This window comes from Protopterus annectens, chromosome 3.part0, assembly GCF_019279795.1.
Source record: "Protopterus annectens isolate FY-2018-M chromosome 3.part0, PAN1.0, whole genome shotgun sequence".
NCBI lineage: Eukaryota > Metazoa > Chordata > Ceratodontiformes > Protopteridae > Protopterus > Protopterus annectens.
In genome coordinates this window covers 1,656,889,983-1,656,905,979 of record NC_056731.1, presented here as the reverse complement: position 1 = coordinate 1,656,905,979, position 15,997 = coordinate 1,656,889,983, and positions in this window count along the sequence as shown.

Genomic DNA, 15,997 nt, shown 5'->3' with positions numbered 1-15,997 from the left:
TAACTGAGGGCCCCTGGTATGTGTACAGCTGACCTGGTTACAGACAGTGGTATCATTGCATTGCATAACACATGACGCAACTGTGTCAGTACATGGGTACTCTCTACAGTTGATGTAGAGCTTGGTACAGTCCACTGGTCAAGGGTCACATGGTGGTGTACTCTTATATGTCCTACAACATGTATGGATGCATGTTGGTGGTCCGAGGGCATGGTAGTATCTGAGGTTTACATCCTAGAATGCAGCATGTGACACTGTGTCCTGCACATGACCCATCTGTGATGCCTTTTGTGGGGGTACCGGTCAATACATTTGAGTGGCCTCTATGTATGTGGGGACAGCACCACCTGGAGTGGTCCATACCTGTGTTATGGCCCACATGTCTGGTTCTGAGGTATATGGTGGTAGTACTGTTGTGCACTACAGAGCCATCAGCCAGGTGTTCCTCACTGCACAGATGTCAGTACTCCCCATTGTTGGACCTACAGTGTGCAGCTGTGATTATGGACGCTGCACATCTAGCACTGGTTAGCATAAGCATACAATGCAGTTGTCCTGTAGGTGTCAGGGTGTTATCCTGTGTTTAGAACATTTGCCTTGGAATGGCACTGTATGGGCAGATGCGACTTGGGTATTATCCCCACTACTTTAATCATGGATGCATGTAATATGTGTCAAAGACCTGTCTACTGTCAGTCATGTCATCCCAGAATGACAAACACAGGACAACTTTGTACTTACAGTAGGACATTGGCTCATTGAGTTGTTCAATCAGTTGCCACCTCTAGCAAGGCTCATTGTGTTGGTCAAGCATTTCACTCCTAGCAAGACATCACTGTGAGTGGTGATATTGTGCTTGGTATAGGATGGTACATCTAAAGAGATGGACAGCAGCAGACGTTGTGTAAAAGACCAGTGTCAGATATATGTAGAGCAGCATTCCTGCTAACAATGACAACTACTAACATCAGAGCCCATTACAATGTGTACTTTACGTCTACCTGTAATAGCATGGCCACTGTGGCCTTCCGTGTTTAGAATCAGAGTGCATCCCAGACAGCCCTGTGCTATTAAATGTATGAGCATGTCCAGTATAACGTTGTGTAGATGGACACGTAGTGCATTCTGAACAGCCCTGTGTTACTAAGTGTGTGAGCACGCCAAATGACACCTTGTGTCAGTTATGTGCCTCTGTGTATGGGTATGGCCATTGTAACCTTGTATTGTGATAGTATTCGTCCATTCCACAGATGGGCATACTCCAGGTCAGGATGGATTCCTACTTTAAACACACAAGTTCACAGGTATGTACATCTTAACTGCCAGCATCCCTGTTGATGTCCACATTCCTAGAAGGTCATAATCACAGCCGTGAAATGTGTAGTCTGTGTGGCGCAACTCGTAACTATGTAGTATTGTAATAGTGATCTGTAAATAGGCAGGTGTTCCATTCCCACCACGTGTGTGTGTGTGTGTGTGTGTGTGTGTGTGTGTGTGTGTGTGTGTGTGTGTGTGTGTGTGTGTGTGTTTGTCCCCATTTGCCAGAGGACTGAAAATGCTTTTAGACTGCTCACACTCCATACAATTCTTATACCCACATTTGGTAGGGCTGATGATGTCACCCATCTACAAATACACCTCTGGGAGTGCTGTGTCCCAGTAATCTCGGTAACGCATTCTGTAACTGCGTAATGCTGTAGTGTAATAAAGTACTTAGGTCAGTGTTCTAATCCCAAACTTGCCCTGTGTGTGTGTGTGTGTGTGTGTGTGTGTGTGTGTGTGTGTGTGTGTGTGTGTGTGTGTGTGTGTGTGTGTGTGTGTGTATCCATCTGTCTGAGGACTGAGTAATGCTTTTAGACTGCTCACACTCCATACATTTCTTATACCCACCTTTGGCAAGGCTGATGATGTCACCCATCTACAAATACATCTCTGGGAGTGCTTTGTCCCAGTAATCTCAGTAGTGTGTTCTGTAACTGTGTAATGCTGCAGTGTAATAAAGTAGTTAGGTCGGTGTTCTAATCCCAGACTTGCCATTTGTGTGTGTGTTTCCCCCGTCTGCCTGAGGACTGAGTAATGCTTTTAGACTACTCACACTCCATACATTTCTTATACCCACCTTTGGCAAGGCTGATGATGTCACCATTCCAAAAATACACCTCTGGGAGAGCTGTGTCCCAGTAATCTCAGTAGCACATTCTGTAACTGCATAATGCTGTAGTGTAATAAAGTAGTTAGTCAGTGTTCTAATCCCAGACTTGCTGTGTGTGTGTGTGTGTGTGTGTGTGTGTGTGTGTGTGTGTGTGTGTGTGTGTGTGTGTATGTGTGTGTTTGTCCCCATCTGCCTGAAGACTGAGTAATGCTTTTAGACTGCTCCCACTTCATACATTTCTTATACCCACCTTTGGCAAGGCTGATGATGTCACCCATCTACAAATACACCTCTGGGAGTGCTGTGTCCCAGTAATCTTGGTAGCGTGTTCTGTAACTGCAAAATGCTGTAGTGTAATAAAGTAGTTTGGTCGGTGTTCTAAGCCCAGACTTGCCGTGTGTGTGTGTGTGTGTGTGTGTGTGTGTGTGTGTGTGTGTGTGTGTGTTTGTCCCCATCTGCCTGAAGACTGAGTAATGCTTTTAGACTGCTCACACTCCATACATTTCTTATACCCACCTTTGGCAAGGCTGATGATGTCACCCATCTACAAATACACTTCTGAGAGTGCTGTGTCCCAGTAATCATAGGTTCATAGGTTCATAGATTCATAGGCTATCTGCCCTAGGGCATTTATAAGCCTAGCCAGAGTGTGTTTGACTTTCACCACCCATTTTAAATTAATTTTGCTATGCCCTTTTTTGAGGTTAGTATACTGTGCCTCTGTCTAACAGTGACACAGAAGTGATACCTGGGGTAAACCTATGATCTCCCATCCACTCATCAAGATTCCTCTTGAAGAGAGTCAATGAGGGACTCTGCCTAACCTGGACTGGGATTTTATTCCAGAGTGAAGGGAGCCTCTGGGTTATGAATCTGTCCCTCCAGCATGTCCTATTTATTTCAATGCTGAGGTTCAAGTCTCTCGAGCGCATAGCTCGATGAGATTTGGATTTTCTGAGGTGCAGCATGTCCATTAATTCTGGGTTGGACATGGCTTTATATGTCAGGCACAGATCGCCATTGAGCAGGCGGTATGCCACTGAGTAGAGCTGGAGTTTCTTTAACCGGGCAGCATATGGCATCTGTTTGAGCCCTTTGATCCCCTTGGTGAGGTACTTTTGGGGTCTTTTGAGTTGCTGCAGGTGTCTGGTAAGGTACATCCCAAAAGGGGCATTGTACTCAATTATGGGCCTGATGAGGGATGAGTAAAGAGGCATGATGACCTCCCCTAATCTAGATGTGAATCCCTTCATGATTAGGTGGGCTATATAAAATGTTTTTCTAACCACTTTGGCCATGTGGTTGTCAAATGAGAGATTGCTATCAACTTGGGTCCCCAGGTCCCTAATTACTTCTTCTGTACTTAATGGATTACCACCTATGTGGTAATTTGTGGGCACTTTGTTTTTGCCAAAGGGGATGACTATACACTTTTTGGCATTTAGCTTGAGGCCATGGCTCTGGCACCAGTTGTCTGTTTCTATGAGGCCCTTTTGGAGGATGCTTGTGTTAGCTGGAGAGTCAATTATGGGGCCCAGTTTGCAGTCATCTGTGAACTTGGTCAGCCACAGTCCTTCCATGTTGGCCTGTACCTCCGAGAAAGATATACCGAACAAGAGAGGTCCCAGGACTGAGCCTTGTGGGACGCCACTTGTAACTGGTTTGGAGTCTGACATGGCTCCAGCAATTCTAACCATGTGGGTTCTGTCCTTGAGCCAGTTTGCAACCCATCTAGTGACATAGGGGTTTATATTTAGGCTGGTGAGCTTATCTATAATGCCCGAGTGGGGTATTGTATTGAAGGCTTTTGCGAGATCCAGGTAGGCTGCGTGCACCACCTTCCCCTCGTCAATGGCCTTGGTGACTGTTTCAAAGAAATCAACCAGGTTTAAGAGTCAGGATCTGCCCTTAACAAAGCCGAACTGGGTAGGATCCAGTGTCTGTAGGTCTCCAATATCTTTATTTATGAGGTCCATGATGATCCTTTCCATAGCTTTGCAGACCAAGCTAGTCAGTCTTATGGGATGATAGTTTCCAGGATCCGTTGAGGCACCACCTTTGTGGAAAGGGACCACTGTTTCTGTACGCCACTCTTTGGGTACATATCCTGTAGTAAGGCTGAGATTGAACAGTAGTTTTATGTTTGGGTTTAGCTCTTCTTGGAGTTCATGTAGGACGCAGCCCGGGACACCGTCTGGTCCCATCGATGCTGTGTTTTTTGCTTTGGAGAGGGCGGCTCTTACCTGAGCATCTGAGATGTCAGGGGCAGCACTCTGCTGGGATAGATATTTGCCCTTTGGTGGGGAGGGGGGGAGAAGTTTGTGCTGAACCTGTCAGCTAGGATGTTGGCAATGTCTGTGAGTTCGGTGTATTTTTTTGTCATTTTGGACTAATTCTGAGCATATCTGGGAATTCCCACCCAGGTTCCTAACATAACTAAAGAAAGCCTTGTGATTATCCTTAGTGTCCTGTGCAATTTTTCTCTCTAAGCTGGCCCTAGATAATTTTATGACTGCCCGTAGTTTTTTGCTAATACTGATCAGAGATGCCTTCCCTTTTTGGGATTTTGCTCTATCATGTAGTAGCTTCCTCCTTCTATTGTATAGTTTGTTTATGGCTGGGGTCCACCAGACAGGACGTCTGCCTTTGGAGGATTGGGTCTTGGTTTTATTTGGGATTGCATGATCCATGCATTCCTGAAGGTGTTCATAGAATGCGTTTATAAAGGATTCTGCGGTCTGGGCCATATTTTCCACAGGCCCGGGGGCTTTGAAGGATTCCACCTTGGATTTGAGGGGTGTAAAATTTGCTTTAGAGAAGTTTTTCACTGTGGTTTTCTGGGCAGGGGGTGTGGTCAGGATGTGAATATCCAGTGAGATTAGTTTATGGTCTAATCTTACCAGTGAGGGATACACTTTTGGTCTGGAGCATAGAGTCCCCATGTTGGTGATGATCAGGTCCAGTATGTTTTCCCCTCTTGTGGGAGTGGTAACAAGTTGTTCCATAGCATTTGAGTTTATAAATTCTAGGAACCTTTGAGCTAGGGTGTTGCAGCTAGAGTAATGCTCCCAGTCTATGTTTGGGTAGTTGAAGTCGCCCAATATAATGGTGTTTGGAGAGACCTTCATATTTTCCAGTGTTCTCAGGAAGGCCGAGTGGGGTTCCTGGGTTTGGGAGGGTGGTCTGTAGCAGGCTATAAACTGGAAGGCAGTTTTACCCACTGTTAGTTGCACATGGATAGTCTCTGATGCTTCGTGCTGTGCCACCAACCTGGAGGTGTGGGTAGCATGTTCTGTAACTGTGTAATGCTGTAGTGTAATAATGTGTTCAGTGTGTGTGTGTGTGTGTGTGTGTGTGTGTGTGTGTGTGTGTGTGTGTGTGTGTTTGTCCCCATCTGCCTGAGGACTAAGTAATGCTTCTAGACTGCTAATACTCCATACATTTCTTATACCCACCTTGGCAAGGCTGAGGATGTCACCCATCTACAAATACACCTCTGGGAGTGCTGTGTCCCAGTAATCTTGGTAATGGGTTCTGTAACTGCGTAATGCTGTAGTGTAATAAAGTAGTTAGGTCGGTGTTCTAATCCCAGACATGCCAAGTGTGTGTGTGTGTGTGTGTGTGTGTGTGTGTGTTCTAATCCCAGACATGCCAAGTGTGTGTGTGTGTGTGTGTATGTGTGTGTGTGTGTGTGTGTGTGTGTGTGTGTGTGTGTGTGTGTGTGTGTGTGTGTGTGTGTGTGTGTGTCTGTCTTCGTGAAACAAGTACAGTGCTTTGTAGAGTATGCAATCTCTGTACAAATCGCATGACCAACTTTGTCATTCCTGCTGTTGTCACCAACCTAGGTATACACCTGTAGGCATGTTGCAACCCAGTATTTGCAGTAGCACGTGCCCTAAAAGCATATTGCCGCAGTGTGATATGGTAGGTAGGGGTTTGTATACAGGACATGGCAAGTGTGTGTTTGTCTGTCAGAGCCTGTGTTGAGGTGGCCGTGATTGTCTTACCATTGGACATGTTTGGGAGCAGATATTGTAGTTTTCCTATATGGTGTCTGTTGTATGACACATTGGCCACCTCACAAGGAGTACAGCTGTCAGTCAACCACGGGACTGTGTTGGCAAGCCATACCCATACATCTGTCAAAAGGCCTGGTAAACAAAGTATGCAGCCCTACTAGTAGCCGGTATATATCCCGCACCCATGTGCCATGCACAAACAAACTTGCCTAGGATATCCCGCTATGTTGCTAGTACCATGCACACTGATGACAGATAGTAGGCATGGTGTGAATGCACTGGCCTGCAGAGGACATGGCACCCTGTACAGCAGTACTATAGGCACATATATGTGGACACTGTGCCTTCACTATGTTCCACACTGAATGCCTGCAACATATGTGGTGCCATCAGATGTGATCCACAGAGGCCAGACAATGCTGTACACATGTGCCCTGTATGGACCCATGCCACTGACACCATGGAATACCTGTATCATACTATCAATGCCAGTGCAGGGTCGACCTGCTCACTTTAAGCAGGTTTTGCCACACCAGGCCAATATTGGCATATCGAAGGATGACAGGCTGCGTACACAACATGTGCCTGTAAAACCAGATACACCTGTACATGTCACTGTACAGTATTGTGGGACATGCACATCCCAGGCAATGCCCATGTGAAGGACTATCAAACATAGACTTGTCATGCATTGCAAAGCTATGGCCATACACATTGGTAACCAGGATGTCAGGCCAGATAATGCAGTACCCATCTGTGTGGGACATTGCAGACACTACACCCCTGCACTGCACACCATTGTCGGGTGACACAATGCCAAAGATTACCCCTCACCCAGCCTTGTACAGCCATCTTGCACAGCCAACCACTACACACTCATGAAGCAATGCATACCTGCATGCCAGTACTAGCACCTTGTGTCTGCATGTGGGTTGTGATGTTCCCAACCACAGTCACTCCCAGTATAACCCTCATTGGCATACCAACAGATGTCAAGCACTTTCACATTCCCTAGCCCATAGAACTTCCAGATATCCCCTGTGGTGCATGCAGTCCTGTGCATTACTACAGTGTGGCAAACTAAGCAGTTAGGTTGTGTATTTGTGGCCCTGGCAAAGAGTGTTAATGCGTGTCCATTAGAGAGTGTGGTTGTGGTGACAATGGCATCCATTCACGTGGACAGCCCTGTGTGCCACACCTAATGTAGGTCTTCTATATCTCTGTTGCAGATGTCACTCACCTACACACATATATGTTCTTACAGCACAGCAACATGTCACCTTTGTGGCACATGTAGTAACGTCATGCACATGTAATAGTAATGAGTAGTCAGTCAGGGGTTTGATCCCTGTACTGTTCAGTGTGAGGCAGATGATGCTTAGGGTTAAGTCTCCAAGCCCTTACCTGGTGTACTTTGCCTGTCCCACCCACACATTCTCTGGTGGATGTGAAGGAGTACACCTGCACAGCAGCATGTGTATTGTAAGTGATGGACATGGTCAGATGATGGCCTCTGCACCTATTGCAGTCCTCCTCTAGCTGAGTGCATGTGGTACAGCTGTGATGGTGTTCCCATAGCCATCCGCATGATAAACACAGTACACTATCTGGGAAAACATGTTGTTATTTGGCCATGACAGTTGCTGTGAATGGTACCTGAATGTGGTGTTCTGAGACGGCATCACAGATGATATCTGGATGTACCTCAATCATTTTCCAGAGTGGGAAATAGCCTAAAGACACAATGGTGATGTGCCACACATGACTACAGCATGTAAGTGTAGCTATGCTGCATTGGGACTACTGCCTGTTTAACATGTGTGTGGTAATGGCTATTCTGCATGTTATAATACAGACATGACAGTACTCTGTTCATGAGGTACCATCTGTAGGGCCATCTGTGAACTGGTCAGTGTGTGTAACCGTTTGTTTCCTGTCTTACACACTGAAAACACATCTGTGCACAGCAGAAGTATTGTGTGAGGATTGCAGACAGTACATGATGATAGGGATGTGTTATTGCCATCTCATCCCTGACTGGACATGTGTCACATGAGACAGTGGTATGACAGACACTGTCTGGGATTCCCAGTGACAAGCCAGTAATGGGCAACTGTTCACAGCTGAGGTCACACGTCTACTACACATTGTACAGATGGCATGCAGTATATATGCATATGTTGTGCTCCCTCTGCAAATGTATACCACTGTTGTGTTGGGTTGATGGTGATATCTATGCATACTGTTGTAGGTAATCCTGTATGCCGTTGTGTTGGGTTGATGGTGTTATATATACATACTGTCATAGGTAATCCTGTATGCTGTTGTCTATCACTAAGCCATATGTGGGTTTAAACTGCAACACCATAGGCTGAATGAGTTGGGAGGTCCTGGCAGAACTTCCTGTCCCACTTCAGCTGACCATGGCACTGGGCACTAGCACATTTGGGGCCCAGCCTTAGACATCAACCTCTGTTGGCTCTGCACCACCTTCTGATGGTACCACCATTGATGATGGAGCATGTCCCCCCTGGGAGCGGGACCAGACAGGTACTTGTCTGCTGTCATGCAGTCCTGGACGTGTTGCTTTGGTGGCTCACTAAGGGGTTCCAAAGCCAGATACGCCAGCTCAAGGGCGGAGTATCACATTTGCAGGGTGATGCTGCCCCTCCTGGACAGCCCCCAGCACTGCCTCCTTTGCAGCTGTTTAGGTACAGTGGCAGTTGCCCACACCTGGGGACCTCCATCCCACTGTTCCCATGGGCTTGTGAATGCCAAACACCCATCCCCGTCTGGGGTGTATCCCCCCCACGTGTCATATACCAACACTGTATGCTGCCTTTTCTGTGATCCTACCTATCCTCCACGGCCATACCTGCACTCCTTCCCCTACATCTGACTCTCACCTATGGAAACATAAGGCCAATAAGCTCCTAGGACAACATCTGCCCTATACATAGCTGTCTATTACACACACGTGCCCACTGGACACATGAAACCCTTGTAATATGCATCACAACATACTCCTGTTATCCTCACCCCCTGTCCCTCAGGTGCACGGTCCAGGTATGCACATCACTCCTACATGGTCCAGGTACACATGATGAGGACGACCCCATTGTACACACAATACTACCGGTCCTTCTATGGTTACCCCATTTACTTTTATCATGATGATGATGTTGCACACAGCACCTTGCAAGAGTACTGTTCACACATAATGATTGGACAGGTACTGTTGTGTTAAAGTACATTACATGCACAGAGTGATGTATACGGCCAATGTACAACTATTTGCGTGTATGAATGACACATATCTGTCTGAGGGAATCTTGGAGATCCCATAGAGCAACACCATTACATAATACAGGCGTTGCTAGCGTTTCCCAGTTCATTCATTTGTAATGCTTTGTTGCCACGCGGTATGTTTCTCATATATCTCTATATATGTATGTACCTATATGCTGGATATAAACACTCACATATACATGTACATGATGGGATACATTCCTATACTGTTGAATGACTGCTCTGTATGATATGTTTGTGTTACTGTCCGTTGTCTGTATATCTGCCATGGCATATTGGTAATTCACATTAGCTGTGTGTGCAGGGTCCTGGTTCCGACCCTTGCAAAGAACGTTTATTTGGTTGCAGGGCAGAACAAGCCCATTGGATAAGGAGGGAGTAAGGCACATTAAAGCAGTTGGGAGCAGGTGTGCATGGGTTTGCATGGTGTTAAGCATTGCTAACATCTGGTTACAGCTTCTTACACTCGGTTAGCCTCTACATTGCTTTACCAGTGCAATACTCGCATACTGGTAGCCAAACATACTTACACCCACTCGCTCCCGCACTTGCATATGCACCGACATTGGTGCTTGCATCTGTCACTCACACCCTTGGGTGGGAGCGAGGACCACAATATTACATTGTGATGCCTATTACATCAGACTACATGACTACAGTATCGGGAATGGCTGCCCATTAGGTGACGGCATGGCGTTCGACTGTACGGAATCACCGGCCTGTCCAGTGAATTAATCAGATTATTTGTGTGTTCCTCATACAATCTGCTCCCATCTGGCTGATACATGGAAACCGAGACTCTTCAATACAGGCAAGTAATTGGGTTTTGGGAGCCACATCCATCGGCCGAGTTATGCTACCGCATACCTATTATAGGTTTGCCACCTTTTCAATTGGCCAAGGTGGGACTTTAGGGTTAACACCTGTCCCACTTTGTGAGGGACAGTCTTTCTTTAGGCAGTTGTGTCCTGCGAAAATAATCAACACATAGCAAATGTCCTGATTGCAGGACAATATTATATTCTACGTTTCTTTAATAGTTGCATAAAATAGTTATTTTATATATGAAACTTCTATATGTTATGTGAAGTAGCATAAGCAATTCAAATGTTACAAGAATAAGCTTTTATTTGTGCAAATAAATATAATTCTGTACTATTCATGGCTGTAGGTATGTTTTTCCTGGAAAGTCTGACATTTCTACAGAACATGTTCCACTTTGGCCATTTGGAAAGGTGGCAACCCTATAGGACCTGTATGTAGAGACGTCAGATTTTGCAGGCAACACATATCCACAACCAGTAGAAAGGAGAGTACTTCACTCTTTTGCCTAAATAAAAGGTTATTCTTGTAGCATTATAGTTGCTTATACTGTTTCTTATAACATTTAGGTGTTTCAGATACAAAATAATTGTTTTATGCAATTACTACAGACAATATAGGAAATCTTTCCCTAAATCACAGGAAATTTGCCATAATTACATTTATTTTGCAGGACACAACTGCCCAAAGGGGAGTGTCCCTCACAAAGGTGGACAGGTGGTAACCCCAACCCTATTATTCTATCATCTTTCTAAGGTGGTCTGTGGAACATGCGCTTTCTCTCACTAGCAGACCTCTCATACAAATGGGGAAGAATGAACACTGAATCAGGGACACTGCATAACAACCTCAGGGACACATTTAGAAGTCTGGTGCTATTAACCTGACACATTGACAGACCCAGAGCACATATGTATTCATACACATTGTCTGAGGTACATGCTGTTTATGACTTTTTACGTTGTCATTATTCATTACGTGTATTCCGCCACCTTTCCTCCTAATATCACTAGTTCTAGGAGGGTTTAGTTGGAAATGTGTTAGATTCTGATTTGTAATCGAGGACGTCCCTGGTAAGTGGGGACAGTTCAATGATATGGTCCCTATGTGTTCCCCCAGTGGTTTATGGACTATCCAGTAGATGTGCTCTTAAGGTTTGGGAGGTATGAGCATCTGCTATACCCACATCGGAATATTACTTACATCCACGGGATGGTCCAAATATGTCTCTGCCAGCCAACACCTGCACGCCTAGGCCCATAATCGCATATCCATAGTTCCCCTACCTGCCACTCCTCTACAGCACTCATCCTTACTGTGGGCGCAGGTAGGGTATTAACACAACCCTACACACTGCCCACTCTCCTCGTGTTGGGACACATGTACGTTGTGTCAAACCATGTGTTATCAGGCTTGCACAACCTAATGGTTTGTGTACAGCTACATCCTGGTTGCAGCAATCATTACTGGGCTTGGCTACAAGAACAGGATTTTTGGTGTCCCACAAAGGACATCACTGTCCATTTTTAAAGTGTAGACCTTGTAGATCTATCCCACTGGTAGTTTCCTGGTGGTGGTCTGGGAAGCAGTGGTGTATTTACCTTTATTGCGTGTCTGTATGTCTCACTGGCCTAGCTCGAGGGGGTGGGAGGTAGACATTTGTTTATTGGACCTCCCACCAACATATGCCCAGTCTGAACATATGTTACCCGTAACTGCTGTAACATAACCTAGGTATATACATCTGTATATTTATTGTAACATATATATATATATATATATATATATATATATATATATATATATATATATATATATATATATACACACTGAAAAAACTCTTTAAAATTCAACGAAGAACTGAAACTATATCCAAAAAACTTCGTAAAAATCAGAATTATCCAATAGCAATGTCGAAAAAGCACACTGAGAGCCAGTAATTAGCGCTTTCATCCAATTTAATATGTTGGACTTCTTCAGAATAACATACAATTACGTTATATATATATAATATAATATATAATATATGTTATATATATGTGTGTGTGTGTGTACGTACGCATGCATACACATCTATATGATTTAATTACTTTGATCATACTGTTGAATGACTGTGCTGTCTGCTATGTTTGTGATAACATCGACGTTAGGTATAACTGCCATGGCTTAGTGGTAAATCACATTGATTTTGATGTGTAGGGTCCTGGTGTTGGGCCTGGCCGACACGGTATATTGTGTTGCTGGGCAGAACAAAGGCCGTTGGACAAAGGGTGAGTACAACACTTTTCAGCTGTGGTTTTCCGTTTAACCACCGATTCATGTCACGCAAAATCTGTCTACATTCTTACTGTGATACGTCACCCCAGTTCACATTTAATTGGTATTATGTCGTTATACAGCATAAAATTAGCAAGATATGCTCGTATATGGATTACGCATCATAAATGATGTGTGCTGCAGTCAAATTGGCAACATCTGCTCGATAGTCAGATGCTCTAACCACTACACTATTGTTGTTCTACTTCATTTAAATGTATACCCATGGTTCATAGTTACCCGAACACACTACTCAACACTTCACTAACACAGTAGGCATCCATTTTCCTATTGGGAAAACCGCACTACTACACATGCGCCATTCCCTACTGCTCTGGACCCTTGCCACATGTTGACTCACTCCAAGGATATTCAGACCTGCAAAGCCTATAGTCCTCGCACATACGTGTATTTGATTGTCAGGGTGTTCATGTGGTCATCTGGGTTTAGGCTTGTTCGACTGGGAACCGGGACTGCCCTGTACGTAGATGAAAGTCAGACTTAGCAAGGGGACATTGTTAGTTCCACTTTTAGCATCCTACCTGTTGTTGGGGATGCAGAGGTGTGCTCACCTCTGGCCATCCTGATATATAGCAGCACTAAATATTACGGTGGGTTCCGCTGCTGTTTCCCTTCACATTCGTTATGACTGCTATATTGTGACCATGTTCATTCTTCATATCTATATATATCTATATATAAATATATCGGTCTGTATATACACATGCATATACACCTACATGCTTATTTACATTTCCCATACCCTTGAATCACCACCACTTACCGTCACGCATACACGGTTGCATACCCGCTTACGTCTAGGGTTGCCACCTTTTCAAATGACCAAAGTGGGGCATTTTTGGTACACACATCAGACTTTACAGGCCAATGCATACCCACGGTCAGTGCAAAGGTTAGAACTTTACTTATTTGCCTAAATAAAAGCTTATTCTTGTAGCAGTTTAGTTTCTTATTCTGTTTCTTGTAACATTTAGGTATTTTACATATGGAAATAAGTATTGTATGGGACTATTACATAAAATGTGGGACATAATTATGTCCTACAATCGCAGGACATTTGACATTTATAATGGTTTTGGTTTGGACACTACTGCCCAGAGGGGGACTGTCCCTCACAATGTGGGACAGGTGGTAACTCTAACCACTTGGCTAGGCGTAGCAATTGGTGGCGCGCTAACACAATGCGTTTCGCTTCCACTTGGTATAACTATCGACACTAGAATGGAATACTGGCACGGGCTTTTAAATGTCATTTGTTCGAGGGATGGGGACTCAATATTCAGCTACGTGCCTTTGTGTTTACTTTTTATTTTGGTGATCACAAAACTGTCTTGTATGCTTTGCATACATTTCAGTATCCACGGACACTGACAGGAGTGATTACTATTAGAGGCAGGCTATACTAGTCAGCATTTTAGGTTGCGCGTATGCAGCCGACATGTTCACGCTTCCGTGCAGCACTTAGACATGCCCCCTGCACACGCGCACGTTTCCTATGCACTTGGCCATTGCGGCAGCGCGCCTTCATTAATATGCATGTGGTGCTGCTGTGCCATCTCTATGCCATACACTCAGCGCAAGGCTAACGCTGTCCTTGTGCCGAGCTTCATGAATCCTGGGGGTATATCTTTTTCTTTGTTACCACAGAATGTACTCCATTGTTATCCTATCTAACTACTTTTGTTTCTCCTGCTAACTCCCATTGTTATCCCTGCAACAATACATGCTACATCACTCAATCAACTACTCCCCATGCCTGCTTCACCCAGTTATATTTAATACTATTCCCTACTCCGGCTTCACCCAGTTATATTTAATACAACTCCTCACTCTTGCTTCACATAGTTATATTTAATACTACTCCTTACTCCTGCTTCATCCAGTTATATTTAATACTGCTATGCTATATTCCCCCTCCTACTTCACCCAGTTATATTTAATACTACTACACTATATTCTCTTCTTCACAGTTAAGCAGCCAGTACATATCCTCCATTTTCCCTTCATTATCATATCCTGCCACACTTACCACTCCAACTACTTCAGTTACTAACATCATATATATATATATATATATATATATATATATATATATATATATATATATATATATATATATATATGGGTCTACTTCTCTTGTTCAAAATTATACTTGTTTTAACAAGAGAAGATCGAGACCCAGTTTAGCAAAAGTCCACTTAACGAAAGTGCACTTTTGTGAAACTCACTAACTCACTTTACCGAGCTACAGTACAGCAGGGACAAGGAAATATACCTTTTCCCCATTGTAATAAGATCTCAAAGTTAGTATATATGATTAGCAGGGGTGTTGGGGTGCAGGGGGGCTTGCACAACTGCTAAAATGTGTTTTTGTTTGCTGGACCGGACCCCCACTACTTATATATACTAAGTGTGAAAATGCAGTCTGAAATTGGTAAAGTGAGTTTCGCGAAAGTGCACTTTCGGTTAAGTGCACTTTTGCTAAACTGGGTCTAGATCTTCTTTTGTTTGAACAAGTGTAATTTTGAATAAGAGAAGTAAACCCAGATATATATATATATAAATATATATATATATATATATATATATATATATATATATATATATATATATATATATATATATATATATATATATATATATATAAACCTCTAAACCTCACATTACCAGTGAGCAAATACTAAGAGTAGACCGGCTAAACAATAAAGGAGGTGGTGTAGCTATAATATTTAAACAGCATCTAAACATTCAGATCTTAAAATCATCAGCTCCACAAATAGGCAATGAAGAAATAATATATACCAACCTCAAAATTAACCAAAACAAAACCATCAACATAATTGGATGCTACTTCCCACCTGGCCAAAACATCCCTCCACTAGAAAACCTCCTCAACTGATCTACCCACCATCTCCCCCAAGAAACTATCATCTTACGTGATTTCAATATTGACTGGCAATCCTGTTCTGCAACAATCCAACCCATCATGTACACCTTCATGGCTTCACCCAACTAGTCCAGTCACCAACCAGGATAAATAAAAACTCCAGCAAGCACACTACCCTAGATTGGATACTCGTCAGTAAGAGCCCCCAGTCATATATAACAGGCTGCTTATCAGATAGCCTCTGTGATCACTCCCCAACATTCCTACTCAAAAAATGCCTATACCAAGCTAAACTTGTCATTTACCATCAAATACGTAAAAAACTAAACTTTAACCCACTCAGATTCATCTCATCCCTCAAAGAATGTAACTGGCATCCTCTAGTACCTCAGTCTAGATGACACAGTTGAATTTTTTAATACTACCTTCCTGAACATCCTTAATTACCATGCCCCCATAAGATTTTCCATA